Source organism: Cervus elaphus, chromosome 20 (assembly GCF_910594005.1).
Source record: "Cervus elaphus chromosome 20, mCerEla1.1, whole genome shotgun sequence".
Lineage (NCBI taxonomy): Eukaryota > Metazoa > Chordata > Mammalia > Artiodactyla > Cervidae > Cervus > Cervus elaphus.
In genome coordinates this window covers 93,773,191-93,791,203 of record NC_057834.1, presented here as the reverse complement: position 1 = coordinate 93,791,203, position 18,013 = coordinate 93,773,191, and positions in this window count along the sequence as shown.

Sequence of the window (18,013 nt, the reverse complement as noted above, 5' to 3'; positions counted from 1 at the left end):
GCAAACCATTCATAATATATAAAATCTCATTTAATTCTTAGAAGTCTTTAAAGTTCTTTAATTTCTTCCTCATTTTACAAGTGAGGAAACAGACATAAAGAACTAAAATAACTTAGCCAAGTTATCACAGCTATCAAAGTTTTGAATCAACATGAACACAGGTCTCTTGAACTGTAGATAGAAGCTTCTTAGACTCTTGAATGCTATTGGCAATTTGGGCAGGGTAATACTTTGTTGTGCCATCCTGTGCCTTGGCAGGATGTTTAGCAATATTCCTGACCTCTACCCTCTAGGTGCTAGTTGTACTCCCTCAATCATGACAATCAAAATGTATTCAGATATTGCCAAATACCCCATGGAGGGGCAACAGTGTCCCTAGTGAGATCCACAGTTGTAGATTATCTACTTATTAGCTTTCTATCAACTAACTTAATTGTTCATAATTGATCATTTCTGTAATATTCAGTGAACTCTTTGAAGTGCACATACACACACACACACACACACACACACACACGCACACACACCGTGCATACACACACACCTCACTCACTGTTCCCCCTCTACCCCTCTGCATCTCCATACATTCCCTCATGAAGTTGGGTTGTTTTAAATTTAGCAGAACACTCTCTTTTAGTTTTGTAATTGTTGTCTTGGGAGTCAATATATTTAACAAGAAGGCCTTAAAGGAAATTATGACAAAAGAACTGATTGTCTCAGTGTTTAACTGCTTGGAATGGAAACTAAATTTGTGATCAACTTTCTACGGACCATTTCTTTGTTTTGAAAATCCTTTAAATTAGTCTAGCAACCTGTTCTCTGTCACTCTCCTACAATGTTTTTGCCCACCCAGTCTCACTTTTGTTTTTACTGCACATTCCTTCTACTTCTCTTTCTTCTCTTCTCTGTCTCTTCCCTTCTCCCTTATTCCCAATCCTCCTTCTTCACAGTAGTAGCCTCTACCCACTATATTCTCCTTTTCTTTCTGCCTCTCTCCACATTTCACATGGCCACAAATACATGGATTCCAGAATCCCCTTTCTCTCTCTCATTCTCTCTTTTGCCTTTGTAGTGCCCTGCCAGTGCAGCTGTCCCATACAGCCTTTGATGCTGCTCTGTTATCTTTGGCACCAGCTCACAGGCTCCGCTGGGCTGAAATTGGAACTCTTCCATCTCCATCTCCTTTCTTTTGTCCTGCAATATGGTTATTCTGGAGGCCACTCAGCTGCCTTGCAGTATTAGAGTAGGTGACAAGCACAGGGAATAGACACTCTGAAGCCAGAGCTAAGTGGCTGAACATCTTACAATAGTGAACACCTTTGTTGTTGCTAATACTTTATTCCAAATACATGCAGGGGCTATTTTGAAATGAATTTCATCATCTCTCACTTTTCCCTCAGCAAGCTGTGATATCTGGCAGTGTTTTTTAAGAAAGTATTTATCTTTGAAAATCAGACAGAGCTGAAATTATCCTGATTTCATTGTAAAGCTGCAGACTTGAAGCAACATATTTTCTAAATTCCATGGAGTATGCCAAATATTTTTAAACTGCACTATAAAATTGAGCTGAATAAAGGGATACAAAAAGCCTGAAATAAAACATTTTTTTGTGACTAATTCAACACTGCTTTAAGCCTAACTCCTCCTTTTAAAAGCTCATTTCCTATTTAGAGCTGAATAAAGAGCATATATTAACTCTGAACCTTGGACAAACTCTTTTATAGGAAAGAATTGACTCTGATCTTAGGGTCGATGATGCAGCATCAAAGAACATGGATTTATTTTGGCCTGTAACATCTTAACACTGACTCATAATCACTTTAGATGATTTGGAGGGATAAAAATGTTGAAATTATATACTCCTCCAGTTCCGTATTACAATAAGAAGTTCCTATAGAGAAAAATCCAATTTTAAGAATACCATGATTTTCCTGCATAAACATGAAAAGTTAAGAACCCAAAGCTTCTCTTTAGAACACGATTTGTACAAAAGATCTTTATCTGGTTCATTCTTGTTCAGTGTAATTCTATGCAGAAAACCATGTGCTACACTTAGTCCTATTTGCTTATCCCACTATGCAGCCACCTGCAGACTGATTATTTCCTTTTAAAGCAGGAGTAAAATCTCCACTTTCCTCCCTCCTCCGGGCAGCCTCAGCAAAAACACGGTTCACACAATGATGATTTGTAAGAATAGATCCCATTAGCAACAACAGCAACTTAGATTTATATAGTGCCTTATCACACATACAGAAAATCAACTCCAGACTTTTTTTTTTTTTTTTTAAATGGAAAGTATTTCCTTTTAGGTTTCTAAAAACCCTTTGTAAACCACAGCAATGGCAACAAAGACTAACTGAACATGTGAACCAGTAAGAGGGGGAAAATGTGTTCTTACTCTAGAGTAAGGTAAGGCTGACTTGAAATCAAATTGTCCATTTCATTGTTTTGTAAGCAGATAACACTGGCATTCAGAGGCCTGATGAGAAAGACCACTTTATTTGAAAGAGATTTTTGTCCAAATGTGAAGCACTGTTTACCTTAATCCAAGTGATTTGTTCAGTATAGTGTTTCTGCAGCAAGATTTTTAAGAACTTTGAGCTATTCTTTTGATGTGTTGTGTTACTTTTTTTTCTAGGTGAGTCTTAAGGTAAAATGCTGATTTTTATTTTCCTGTGTGACTGAGGATTTAACCAGTTAATGATTAATTTTTATAGACTCAATTTTTAAAATTGTGTCTTATAAGTGTACCTAGCTGTGGTGACTGTGGGTAGTAAAATCAATCCATGAATGTTGAAGCCACTTAGTTGCAAGGTAAATAATTTGTATTAGTGTGAAGTGACGTGAAAGTCACTCAATCATGCCTGCATCTTTGCAACCCCATTGAGTGTACAGTCCATGGAATTCTCTGCACCAGAATACTGGAGTAGGTAGCCATTCCCTTCGCCAGGGGATCTCCCCAACTCAGGGATTGAACCAAGGTCTCCTGCATTGCAGGTGGATTCTTTACCAGCTGAGCCACCAGGGAAGCCCTTTATTAGTGTATGCCTCATTAATAATGAGTAAAAATTTATGAATGCTTCTATAATAGTTGTATCACAATACTATATTTATTATATTTTTAATATATTTGTTTCCTGTTTCAATAAATATGACATTACATATTAGATTACATTCAATATCCAAAGTTACCTTTATTTATTTATGTGGCTGTGCAGCTTGTGGGATCTTAGTTTCCCCAAACAGGGATCAAACCCATGCATCTTTCAATGGACGTTCAGGGTCCTAACCCCTGGACCACCAGGGAATTCCTCCCAAAAGAAGATAAATAACTGTAGGAAAAAAAAATGTCAAATGAGAGTACAGAAAGTAGTTGGCATCATGATACAATGGTGACAAAAGTTTTTCCAAGAAATTAAGAAAAGCTGAATAAAGTAAATACCTTTATTGACAGAAGCGTGAAACAGAGAATAAAGACCTGTTAATGATACAGTAAGGCAAAAGGTGAAAATATAGAGCAACAAGCAAAAGGAAATAATGAAAAAGATCACCCCCTCTTCTGAATTGTTATTAGCCCAAAATAGAATAAAGAGAACTAATAAATATAGTAAAGCAATATGAAAGAAAGAAGCAAAATGAGATTGAAAACAACAAATAAAATTAAAAGATTACAATGGTGAAAAATTGAAAGCATTTCCCCTAAAGTCAGGAACAAGGCAAGGGTGCCCACTCTCACCACTGCTATTCAACAGAGTTTTGGAAGTTTTGGCCACAGCAATCAGAGCAGAAAAAGAAATAAAGGAAACCAGATAGGAAAAGAAAAAGTAAAACTCTCACTGTTTGCAGATGATATGATCCTCTATGTAGAAAACCCTGGAGACTCTACCAGAAAATTATTAGAGCTAATCAATGAATATAATAAAGTTGCAGGGTATAAAATTAACACACAGAAATCCCTTGCATTCCTATACACTAACATCAGAAAACAGGAAGAGAAATTAAGGAAACATTAACTTTTACCATTGCAAAGAAAAGAATAAAATACTTAGGAATATATCTACCTAAAGAAGCAAAAGACCTATACATAGAAAACTGTAGAATACTGATGAAAGAAATCAAAGAGGACACAAACAGATGGAGACACATACCGTGTTCATGGATTGGAAGAATCAATAGTGAAAATGAGTATACTACCCAAAGTAATCTATAGATTCAATGCAATCCCTATAAAGCTACCAATGGTATTTTTCACAGAACTAGAACAAATAATTTCACAATTTGTATGGAAATACAAAAAACCTCGAATAGCCAAAGCAGTCTTGAGAAAGAAGAATGGAACTGGAGGAATCAACCTGCCTGACTTCAGGCTCTACTACAAAGCCACAGTCATCAAGACAGTATGGCACAAAGACAGAAATATAGATCAATGGAACAAAATAGAAAGCCCAGAGATAAATCCATGTACCTATGAACACCTTATCTTCAACAAAGGAGGCAAGGATATACAATGGAGAAAAGACAACCTCTTTAACAAGTGGTGCTGGGAAAAGTGGTCAACCACTTGTAACAGAATGAAACTAGAACACTTTCTAACACCATACACAAAAATAAACTCAAAATGGATTAAAGATCTAAACGTAAGACCAGAAACTATTAAACTCCTAGAGTAGAACATAAGCAAAACACTCTCCAACATAAATCACAGCAAGATCCTCTATGACCCACCTCCCAGAATATTGGAAATAAAAGCAAAAATAAACAAAAGGGACCTAATTAAACTTCAAAGCTTTTGCATAACAAAGGAAACTATAAGCAAGGTGAAAAGACAGCCCTCAGATTGGGAGAAAATAATAGCAAACGAAGCAACAGACAAAGGATTAATCTCAAAAATATACAAGCAACTCCTGCAGCTCAATTCCAGAAAAATAAATGACCCATCAAAAAATGGGCCAAAGAACTAAACAGACATTTCTCCAAAGAAGACATACAGATGGCTAACAAACAGATGAAAAGATGCTCAACATCACTCATTATCAGAGAAATGCAAATCAAATCCACAATGAGGTACCATCTCATGCCAGTCAGGATGGCTGCTATCCAAAAGTCTACAAGCAATAAATGCTGGAGAGGCTGTGGAGAAAAGGAAACCCTCGTACACTGTTGGTGGGAATGCAAACTAGTACAGCCACTATGGAGAACAGTGTGGAGATTCCTTAGAAAACTGGAAATAGAACTGCCATATGACCCAGCAATCCCACTCCTGGGCATACACACTGAGGAAACCAGAACTGAAAGAGACACGTGCACCCCAATGTTCATCGCAGCACTGTTTATAATAACCAGGACATGGAAGCAGCCTAGATGTCCATCAGCAGACGAATGGATAAGAAAGCTGAGGTACATATGCACAATGGAATATTACTCAGTCATTAAAAAGAATACGTTTGAATCAGTTCCTCTGAGGTGTATGAAACTAGAGCCCATTATACAGAGTGAAGTAAGCCAGAAAGAAAAACACCAATACAGTATACTAACACATATATATGGAATTTAGAAATATGGTAATGATAACCCTATATGCAAGACAGAAAAAGAGACACAGATATATAGAACAGACTTTTGGGCTCTGTGGGAGAAGGCGAGTGTGGGATGATCTGAGAGAATAGCATTGAAACATGTATATTATCAATTGTGAAGCAGATCACCAGTCCAGTTTTGATGCATGAGACAAGTGCTCAGGGCTGGTGCACTAGGATGACCCAGAGGGATGGGATGGGGAGGGAGGTGGGAGGGGGTTTCAGGATGAGGAACACAAGTAAATCCATGGCTGATTCATGTCAATGTATGGCAAAAACCACTACAATATTGTAAAGTAATTAGCCTCCAACTAATATAAATAAATGAAAAAAAAAAAAAAAAAAAGATTACACAGTAAAATAACATAGTCACAATTATTTGTGGAAACTATCACATTAGCTTAAGACCAAAAGTCTTAAAAAACTGGAAATAGAACTGCCAAAGCCTACATGTCCATCCATGTGGAACTAATGAAATAATTGTTATAACAATTTAAAGAAATATGATGTGGGGGGAAAAAAATGTTTGGATAGCTAACTCTACACTAACATGGGCTTCCCTGGTGGCTCAGATGGTAAAGAATCTGACTGCAATGCAGGAGACCAGGAAGAGTTAGATCCCTGTGTTGGGAAGATACTCTGGAGAAGGGAATGGCTACCCACTCCAGTATTCTTGCCTGGAGAATTCTGTGGACAGAGGAGTTTGATGGGCTTACTGTCCATGGAGTCACAGAGAGTCAGACACGACTGAATGACTAACACTTTCATACTCTAACATGGAGCACTCTCTCAGATGCAACGTTAAGCATGATAGCAAGACACTTAAGCATGTGTATATAATAATAACATCTATGTGTGTGTGCATGTGTTTTATAATCATTATTCTATTGTGAGCATATATTATCCCAACTACTAAGGCTAAGATTGATAATACTGATTGTGTCAAAGGAGAGAAATGGGTGGATGAAAAATAGGGATAGGAGAGAGGTGATTTTTTCACCTTTTGAATATGTCTCATGTGAATATGCTTTTTAAAAATGAACTTAAATAAATAAGTTGTAGTTATAAATTATAGTTATAAGTTATATTAAAAAATGTTTACAGTTATTTAAGCTATGAGTAAAAAGACAATAAAGTTAATCCCATGATAGCAGGATTGTTTTTCCACTTTTTTCTTTATTCATATCCAGCAGCTTGCCCAATGGATAAATGGCAATTTACCTCAAATAACCACATTTATGTGAGATTTGACTGTTCATATTATGGTACTATAACCAAGATACTATCTTCTTATTGTATAGTCAATTTTAAGTCTACTTCTAATGCCCATGATAATACTTACCACCCTATGAGCTACAAATCACTTCTAAATACAGGCATGCAGACTTGAAAATATGGATCTACTTCATGAACCTGCACATGGAAACACCTCTGTTTGCACCACTTTCTTTCTTAAATTATGTTGCTTCGCTTTTGTCTGCAAAACTATCTCTGCTATTATCTCTGTCCCTTCCAATAAAAAAGCAGAAATGCTAAACCCACTCATATTCTAAAAATGACCCATTTATCTAACCAGTCCCTCATAAAGTTAAAATTCAATTTTTTAAAAAGAGATCTACATTTGCTTATTATGTATATTTTCTTTCTTTTTGCTGTAAAATCAAATCTGATTTCACTTCAACCCTGACATTGTTGCAGAAACTGCAACATCTTTTAAAGTCCTTGACCTCTCTCAAACTGCCTTTCTTTTGTTGTTTCTGCACACCACTCCTCATTTTCTTTCTGATTGTGCTTATAATATCTCAACACTTTTTTAGTTCCTTCTTTCTTCTTGAATCTTAAATATTCATGTTCCCAATTTCCATACTTCCCCTTCTCTTGATTAACTCTACACATCTTCTGCGTGAACTTTTCCTTTGTAATCTGATTTAATTTGTATATTTATAATCAGCTGCTGGGTCTTCACTGCTGCATGAGCTTTTCTCTAGTTATAGTGAGCTGGGGCTACTCTTCATTTTGGTGAGCAGGCTTCTTATTGTGGTGGCTTCCCTTGTTGCAGAGCATGAGTTGTACGGTGCATGGGTTTCTGTACTTACTGTGACTGGTCTCAGTGGTTTGCGGCTCCCAGGCTCTAGAGTACAAGCTCATAGTTGTGGCACATAGGCTTAGCTACTCTGAGGCAGGTGAGATCTTCGTGGACCGAGGATCAAACCCATGTCTCTTGCAATGGCAGGTGGATTCCTTACCTCTGAGCTACCAAGAAAGCCATGGATGAACTTTTCTACCCCCAGTATTTTGATTAGTATATGCATGATGATCACCCTGATCACTTGTAGACCTATACCTCCTATGAACCACTAGAACTTTCTACCTCATTTTCTTATATAAAACTATTCTTATCTCCACACTTGTTCTGCACCTTATTCCAGTACCATTCAAATTGTTAATAAGATTCTTATTTTTCTATCTTGTAAATGTTTTTAATCAATCTTTTCTTCTCATAACCACTCAAGCATTGCCTAATTTCAGAATTTGTTATCCATTACCTGAACACTGACTACATATGGAGTGTTTTGCCTTCAAAGAATTATAAGTTGACTTCTTACTTTGAGGTTTCCAGTTTTCCACTGTGCCTTTGTTTTATCAACAAATACAACTTTCACATACATGTGTTTATTCTATTATTTCTTTTCATTAAAAAAATGTATTATCTCTTTATGTCTATAGGCTTATGGTTAAATGCCTTAAAGGTATGTAGAAAACCTCTCATAGTCTGACTCCAGATTATCCTACTTGTATTATTCCTGATAATTTTTCTTTGAGTCCTTATATCACTGATGTTTTAGGCTTTTCTTTTCTAAATGAATGCTTTTGTGTGAAAAACTTTTTGTCTTAACAATGCACTTCTGTCTCTTCTGACCCCGAGATATCACCCATACCTTTAAAGTGAGCTCGGCTCTCATAGCCCATATGATGCTGATTTCTCCACACAGACTTCATTAATGTACATAATTTATTAGAACATTTATGTATTTTGTCAAAATTAGAATATGTATTACATTATATATATTTTTATTTATATGTTTCCTCCCCTCATTGTCATGCAAGTTCTTCTAACAGCATGGGCTGCTTCTCAGCCATCATATAACCCCAAGGCATAGCTTGCTGCCATGCACCTTAGAAACCCTCTACAAATGTTTTTTAACTGATAAATGCATTGTATTTTTATTAATATTTGAAAAAAAATAATGTGTTATATAATCTCATATTTTAATGTATTATATAATGTCAATTGACTTAATTAATAACCTTGTGAAACTTTAAATATTTTCTCTATTTTACAGAGGGAAAAATTAGGGTTTGGAAAAGTTTTGTATTGCTCATAACAATAGGTTAGGTTTTTAACACTCATGCTAGGAAAGAAATAAAAAAAAAAAACTATAAATAAAACATTTTTATTCATGTAAGCAAAGATCACACTTTAAGTAAATAAAAGAAATGACAAAATAAAATGGACTTACCAGAAGGCAAGTGAAAAGAAAAATAAGATATAGAGAGATAATAAGCTTGGAAATGACTTGCCATCAGGGAAATTAACATCTTCATTTGATAGCCTTATGAAACCTGAAAAAAAAAAAAGAAAAAAGCCAAATTCAAACTGAAAAAAGGGAGGTCTCACAGTATACCATGCTTGTAAAAATGGAGTTCCAAATTGTTGCTTTCTCAGGGCCACAATAAATCAGGGAAGAAAAGGTCTTGTGGAATTACTATCTGGCATTAATCTCCAGTATATTGCTTGGGACTTCCCTGATGACTTATTGGTAAGGAATCTGCCTGCCAACAGAGGCGACAGGAGTTGTATCCCTGAATCAGAAAGATCCTCTGGAGAAGGAAATGGCTACCCACTCCAGTACTCTTTCTTAGGAAATCTCGTGGACAGAGCAGCCTCGTGGGCTACAGTCCATGGACAGAGGAGCCAAGAGTCAGACATGACTGATTTAGTGACTAAGCAACAACATTGCCTGATTTTAATCCAATAGATCCTCCAGGGCTTTTAAATCTTTGAGTTTTTTTTAAGGTAATCTTGTTCAAATAGGGCAAATACTATTCTCTCTATTGGGCTTCTCTGGTAGCTCAGATGGTGAAGAATCTTCCTGCAATACAGGAGACCTGGGTTTGATCCCTGGGTTGGGAAGATTCCCTGGAGAAGGAAATGGCACGCCAGTATTCTTTTTTTTTTTTTTTTTTTTCCACTCCAATATTCTTGCCTGTGATATCCCATGGACAGAGGAGTCTGGTGCAGGATTGCAGAGTCATACATGACTGAAGCGACTAACAGTCACTTAAAGAGAATATCTTCACCTTACATGCATACTTTTTCAGGTTATTTTCCATTTTAGGGTATTAAAAGATATTGAGTAGAGTTCCCTGTAGAGTTCCCAGTAGTCATGTATGGATGTGAGTGCTAGACTATAAAGAAAGCTGAGCACTGAAGAATTGATACTTTTGAACTGTGGTGTTGGAGAAGACTCTTGAGAGTCCCTTGGACTGCAAAGAGATCCAACCAGTCCATCCTAAAGGCAATCAGTTCTGAATATTCACTCAAAGTACTGATGCTGAATCTGAACTCCAATACTTTGGCCACCTGATGCAAAGAACTGACTCACTGGAAAACAGCCTAATGCTGGGAAAGATTGAAGGTGGGAGAAGAAGGGGACAACAGAGGATGAAATGGTTAGATGGTGTCACTAACTCAATGGACATGAGTCTGAGTAAACTCCAGGAATTGGTGATGGGTAGGGAGGCCTGGCATACTGCAGTCCATGGGGTCGCAGAGTCAGACACAATTGAGCAATGAAATGAACTTCCTGTGCTATGCAGTAGGTACTTATCATTTATCAATTTTATGTATAACAGTGTGTCTCTGTTAATCTGACTTGTTTAGTATGTATATAAGTTTATAACTGATTATATATACATATATATATATATATGTATCTGAATCACTTTGTTGTACACCTGAAACTAACACAGCATTGTAAATCAACTATACTTCAATTTAAAAAACAAAACTGCATCTAAGGCATAACTGAGTGTATACATCAAAGAAATTAAAAAAAAAAAAAAAGAGTGTATCCTCAGTGTAGTTTTGAAATAAGTTCTTGTATTTATAGTTGTATTTCTACAAATAGATTTCAAATAAAATGTCCAGCACATAGTCAAAGATAGCTAGAGTTTCAGGGAAATTAAACGTCAGGATAAGGATCCAGTAAAATGAGCAAACTATAGAAATACAAGTATTTTGAATATTAGAATCATTGAATGTAGACAATAAAATAAGCAAAAACCTTCTAAAACTGTGCTAAAGGGGAAAAAAAGCAGTTTTTAAGGTAGTAGCACTACTGAAGAAAAATAAAACAAAACTTATAGGAATTAGAAAAAAATGAAATAACTGATGTTAGAGATTTGAACGGCACAATTTCTATTTTTATTCATGAAAAATACTTAGTTCTGGACTTGTTTCATTAATAGAAAGAAAAGAAAGAAAGAAGATGGAGAGAGAGAGGAAGAAAGAGGGAGAGGTGGAAAGGAAGAAAGGTAAACATGACTCATACAACCATTTTTAGTCTGAGATCACAGTTTACAGAAACTGAATACATTTGATTTGAAAAGCAGAGTAAATAGGAAGGCAGAACTAGGCAGTCTTCAAGTGACTCTAGAAATTAGCATCCTTGGCGGGACAGCTTAATAAATGTCTTTGTCTCAGGATTTCTTATGAAGCTATAATCAAGGTGTTAGATGAGGGAAATACACTTTCAGGATCAATCATGTGGCTGTTAGAAAGCTTTAGGTCCTCATTAGATGTTGTCTGAAGACATCAGTTTAATATCATAGAATATCTTTATAGGAAAAATCTCAAATGACAGTTTGCTTTTCACAGAGTGAGGGTTCCAAGACAATAAAGGAGAACCAAAATGGGAACAAGAGTGAGAGAGCAAGAGTTCAATTCAGTCGCTTAGTCATATCCAACTCTTTGAGACCCCGTGGACTACAGCAAGCCAGGCTTCCCTGTCCATCACCAAGCTCATGGAGCTTGCTCAAACTCTTGTCCATTGAGTTGGACAGCAAGGGAGTGAGAGAAAAATGGATGTCAGTCTTTTTGCAACCTAATCTTGGTGTGACATCCCATCACTTTTGCTGTATTACAATCATTAGGTCAAGTCCACACTCAGTTCAGTTCAGTTCAGTCACTCAGTCGTGTCCAACTCTGCAACCTCATGAGCCGCAGCACGCCCGGCCTCCTTATCGATCACCAACTGCCAGAGTCCACCCAAACCCATGTCCATTGAGTCAGTGATGCCATCCAACAATCTTATTCTCTGTTGTCCCCTTATCCTCCTGCCCTCAATCTTTCCCAGCATCACGGTCTTTTCAAATGAGTCAGCTCTTCGCACCCGGTGGCCAAAGTATTGGAGTTTCAGCTTCAACATCAGTTCTTCCAATGAACACCCAGGACTGATCTCCTTTAGGATGGACTGGTTGGATCTCCTTGCAGTCCAAGGGACTCTCAACAGTCTTCTCCAACACCATAGTTCAAAAGCATCAATTCTTCAGAGCTCGGCTTTCTTTTTAGTCCAACTCTTACATCCATACATGGCCACTGGAAAAACCAGAGCCTTGACTAGACAGAACTTTGTTGGCAAATTAATGTCTTTGCTTTTTAATATGCTGTCTAGATTGGTCATAACTTTCCTTCCAAGGAATCCTTGAGTCCACACTAAAGGAAAGATTAATACCCGGGGGCTAGAATACAAGGAAGTGGAGGTCACTGGGGATCATTTTCCACAGTATGCCCCTTGGTTTCACAATAATTCACTTCTCTCCCAAGGGTAAATACACTCACTTCTTCCCAAGTTGCCCAAATTATGATCCCATTACAATTCCTTATAAATGAACTGATAGCATCAGCTTAGCTTCAGAATCTCATCATTTGAATAAAATCCACTTGCAGATAAAACTCCTTCAGTGTAGTTCTTTAAGTCCAGCTTCTTGAATTTGTTCCCTGAAACTAGGGAGACAAGTTATCATTACCAGAAATCTATAAGCTGAACAGTTATGAGAGTTCACACAAGATGGGAAAATATTCCAATTTGAAAAAGTCAGAGTGCAGAAATCCTGTGGTACACCTGTGGCATTCAAGAGAGATATCAAAAGCATATATCTTCATAGTAGAGCCAAATTAGTTGCAAACTAGACGCCTCCCTAAATCCACACTAAAAACATTTTTAAAAAGCTGAGAAACAAGCAACTATGATGAGGGAAAAAAAAAATCAATACTCTTTAAAGGAAGGCTACAAGGTTCAGATATTAGCAGCATAACTTCAACCAGCAATAAATTAACTAGTCATGTGAAGAAGAAAGAAATGTTACCTAATACAAAGAGAAAAGTTATCCATAGACACTAGCTAGAAACAAATGCTAAAATGATATAGATGGTAGAATTAGCAGATAAGGAATTTGTAAAACCTTTCTTATGGGTCAAATAAGAAGTCTTGATGGGGATGAAAAGTTATTATCATTGAATCAAAGTAAGATGCAGCATTTTAAAATATGTAAAATGCTGCTGAAGCTATGCTTAGAAGAAAAGTTATCACACAAATGCTTTTATTAGAGAAGCTGAATAGTATGAAATCAATAATTTATGTTTCTACCTCAGTACTTGAAAAGACTAAAGTGTATCCAGAGCAGGTAGAAGAAATGAAATAATAAAGAACAGAATCAATAAAATTGAAAACAGGAAATAAAAAAGCAATGAAACGAAAAGCTTGTCCTTCAAAAAACTTAATAGGATTGACAAATCTCTAAATAGCCATTGGCAGATGAGTTAGATAAAGAAGATGTATTATATTTATACAATGAAATATTAGTCATTAAAAAGAGTGAAATAATGCCATTTGTACCAACAGGGATGGACCTAGAGATTATCATATTAAATGAAGTTATTCAGACAGAGAAAGACTTACCAGCAATTTGAAAGTAAATTTAAAGTCACAGAAATTATTTTAATGTCAAAACCATGAAATTGTAGAGATAAATTTAAAAACAGGACTGTAGCTGTTTTTTCAAAACTCACTGAACTGTAGACTTAAAATGGAGCATTTCATTTATATACATAAATAGTTTATACCTCAATAAGGTAATAACAAAAAATACAAATTGGACAGTCATCTGCTGAACAGTCTTCAAGAAAATCCATTAAACAAAGTGAGAAGTAATCCTTGTTGGAATTCCAAATTACTAGTTTTCTCTTAACCAATAATTGTTGTACATTTAGGTAAGACCCCTAACCTTTTTGTAAAATTTTTTGCATAACTGTTTAACAACTGTTATGCAATGCACTGTCAGAGATAATCATAATCAGACACAAATCTACAATATCTACAGCCCAGTCTACATCAGATATGCTGCCTACATTTCTGTTAAAAAAAGATAATGACATGTCCGAACTCTCATCAAAGGTCAGTTTTATTACCTCTTATTTTTCAAGGACACAGTTATTTCTATTACCTTTTTATCCCTGAGTCATCAGTTTTCTTCAACAGACTATTACCAACAGCATATAAATATGTCGTAAGAGCTTCCTTTTTTTTGTTTGTTTGTTTTATGTTTTTTTTCCCATTTATTTTTATTAGTTGGAGGCTAATTACTTTACAATATTGTAGTGGTTTTTGTCATACATTGACATGAATCAGCCATGGATTTACATGTATTCCCCATCCCGCTCCCCCCTCCCACCTCCCTCTCCACCCGATCCCTCTGGGTCTTCCCAGTGCACCAGGCCCGAGCACTTGTCTCATGCATCCAGCCTGGGCTGGTGATCTGTTTCAGCCTAGATAATATACATGTTTCGATGCTGTTCTAAGAGCTTCCATTTTGAAAAAAAATATAAATAACAGCAACAACAATCTCCTTTAGCTCTACGAGACCTCATCAGTTACTATCTCACCACTTTTGCCTCTTCAGAGCAAAATTTCTTGATTATCCTTGATTATTCTATATTTATTGATTGTAAATATAAATAATCTATATTTATTGGTTATAACATTTCTTGATTATTCTATATTTATTGTCTCCACATCTAAATCATCCACTCATTCAAAAACACAGAAATATAGCTTTTTCTCCTGTTGTTGTTCAGTAGGCCAAGTAAAGACATGATTTAATGACTAGAAGTGTTCACGAAACCCATTAAGCTACTGACCAAGCTATTACAAAAGTAATATTTATTAACCCTTTTATATGTGACATTTATAAAATATTTTATATAACATTATCACATTTAAAATCATAACAATATTCTTAGGAGATGGTGTGCTATTGTTCAGTTACTAAGTCATGTTCAACTCTTTTTGACCCTATGGACTGCAACACGCCAGGCATCCCTGTCCTTCACTATCTCCCTGTCCTTCACTATCACAAACTCAAACTATCTTCACTAGTCTGAGTTTGCTCAAACTCATGCTCATTGAGTCGGTGACATCATCCAACCATCTCATCCTATATCACCCTCTTCTGCTCCTGCCCTCAATCTTTCCCAGCATCAGGGTCTTTTCCAGCGAGTTAGCTCTTTACATCAGGTGGCCAAAATACTGGAGATTCAGCTTCAGCATCTGTCCTTCCAATGAATATTCAGGACTGATTTCCTTTATGATTGATTGGTTTGATCTCCCTGCTGTCCAAGGGATGCTCAAGAGTCTTCCCAAGTGCCACAATTCAGGAGCATCAGTTCTTAAGTGCTCATCATTCTTTGTGGTCCAACTCTCATATCCGTACATAACTACTGGAAAAACCATAGCTTTGACTATATGGACCTTTGTCAAAAAAGTGATGTCTCTGCTTTTTAAAGTGCTATCTAGGTTTGTCATATCTTTCCTTCCAAGGATCAAGCATCTTTTAATTTCATGGTTGCAACCACCATCCACAATGATTTTTTTCTGCAGCTTTTCTCCTACCACATAGTAAAAATGTCTATTACTATGACTAACAACAATGTTCCCGCTGACAGAACTAATGAACATTTCTCTTCATTCATTTATTGCCCTTTTCACTGTCAGTCATCATAGTTGACTATCCCTTCTTTGAATTATGTCTTCCTTGAAACAAGTGGCTTCCATGTTACCAGCTTTATTAGTTTTGCTCTGAGTCTCCTTTATTTCCTCTTCTCTTCTCTATTCAAACACTCAACATTGTGTTACCCACAGCTCTGCTATTGGGCCTTTGCTGTGCTATATTTGGCTAACCTATAGAGAAAAGTAAGAGCTACTTAGAAACATTTTTTTTTTCCATTTGTCTGTCTCACAAAATCATATTGATGAAAAATAACAATGGTGAAAGTAATATAGAGGTTCACAGTAATAAAAAAATTTACTTAAATCCATGAGAAAACATTTATAGAAAAGTACATAATTTACTTTGCCGTAAGTTTATTGAATTCTGTGAGTTCTTCAAGCCAGGAACAATTTTATTTTATTTTTCTAACTAGGCTTGCATTTGCATTTCTGAAACTTTCAAGTCATCACAAACTACCATGCTATACTTACTACTTACTGGTTTAGAGTAATTTGAGAATAAATTTATTATTAGCAGATTTTTAAGAGATTTGTTTCAAATTCATTAGTACTGATCATAAATCTACTATCTTCTAAATCTATTCCTATATTAAGCTGTAGATGTAGGACAATGTGTTTTCTTAAAATTTTTAGAGCTCTCACATTACATAGTATAAATCATCACTTAATAGAGTCTTTATGTGTTGCCATTGTTTTTCATATATATTTCCTTTACATATTTTCTTTTCTGTCAAATTGTATACTTTCTATAATGAGTACAACGATTTTTGCTAACTTCCTTTCTATAGATACCATGTCTCCATCTACTGCCCTGGCCAAAGTCCATGTAACTCAATCCTGACAGAATATTAGGCACTCATCAAGCATTTTTCTATATTATTGCTTGAGGCTTTTTATACAAAAATATATAATGTGGTTAAAATGGCCCAGAAGGACAAACAAAAGCAGAAAACCATCTTGAGGTCAAAGTTCTGAGTGAAAGAAGAGGGTATTTTTTTTCTGGAACATGATAAAAAGAGTAAGGAAGATAATGGTGATGGTTGCTGTCTCTGGGCCAAGCCACAGCAGCCAGCTCTATTGGAAAGCCTGAATCAGCAGCCTCATGGACCTAAATTAAACATTTTGCTAATATATAATTCTCTTCATTTTATCTAATTTTACTTGGGTATTAAGTAAATCAGATGTGGGCAAACCTTTTGCCAAATTAGTGAGTAGCTTTCGAATAACAAGAAAAATGATCATTTGCAATATTCATTGAATCTTGTTAACATGAATTACAAGGAAGAAGACCTGAAGCAAGGTTTATTAAAAATTCAAATTTTTAGCAATTGTAGCAAGAGTTTGGCTACTGATGCATTGTTGGAAAAGTAAGACAAAAAGAAAACTTTTGACTTTGCAAATTAACTTGGTTAATCACATGTGTAAGGGAGAAGAATACAGATCCAAATGTTTCCTTTCATTTAATAAAACATTTGCAAAATGATTGCACTAATACCTTGGAGCATTTTTTTGGTATTTTCACCTTGAAATTTTGCAAATTAAAAATGCTTGTAATTTGAAAAGTATCTATTGTTTCAAAAATTGGTGTATGTACCAAAGTGAAGGTGTTAGTTGCTCAGTCATGTCCAACTCTGTGCAAACCGATGGACCATAGCCTCCCTCCCCCCCCACCCCCAGGATCCTCTGTCCCTGGGTTTCTCCAAGTAAGAATACCAGAGTGGGTTGCCATTCCCTTCTCCAGGGGATCTTCCCAAACCAGGGATTGAGCCTGGGTCTTCTGCATTGCAAGCAGATTCTTTACCAACTGAGTCACAGAACCCATGTACCAAAATTATGATTATTATTGTGGCTCTGAAAGTTTGAGATATTATTAAGCAAAGTCATATATTTCTTGCAGGTACATGACCATTACAGATTATTGTATTTTTTACTGTGCTTAATTGGATTTGCAACTTCCCAGTGTAGTAAACAACTAATTCTCCCAATACTGTTCACAGTGAGTTGAAGCTGCAACTCTTGCCTATTCAGCAATCTCTTTTAATTTGTAAGCAGTTGTATAAATCTTTCCTGCTTCTAGGGACATAAAGACTCCTATGATGAAGTGGCCAGCATGATGACTTAACAAGCTGAAGGCTAGCTTTTTCCCTTTATGCATCCTAGGGACTACTGTCTTACTCCTGGCATAGTAGATCAGATTTTGGATTCCATCCAGGGTAATTAGCACACTTTAGGATCTCAATACACAATGCAGGATGGTCAGCATTAGCAAAGATGTCTTGTGAATGTTTTCTGAATGGTAGCAAAGAA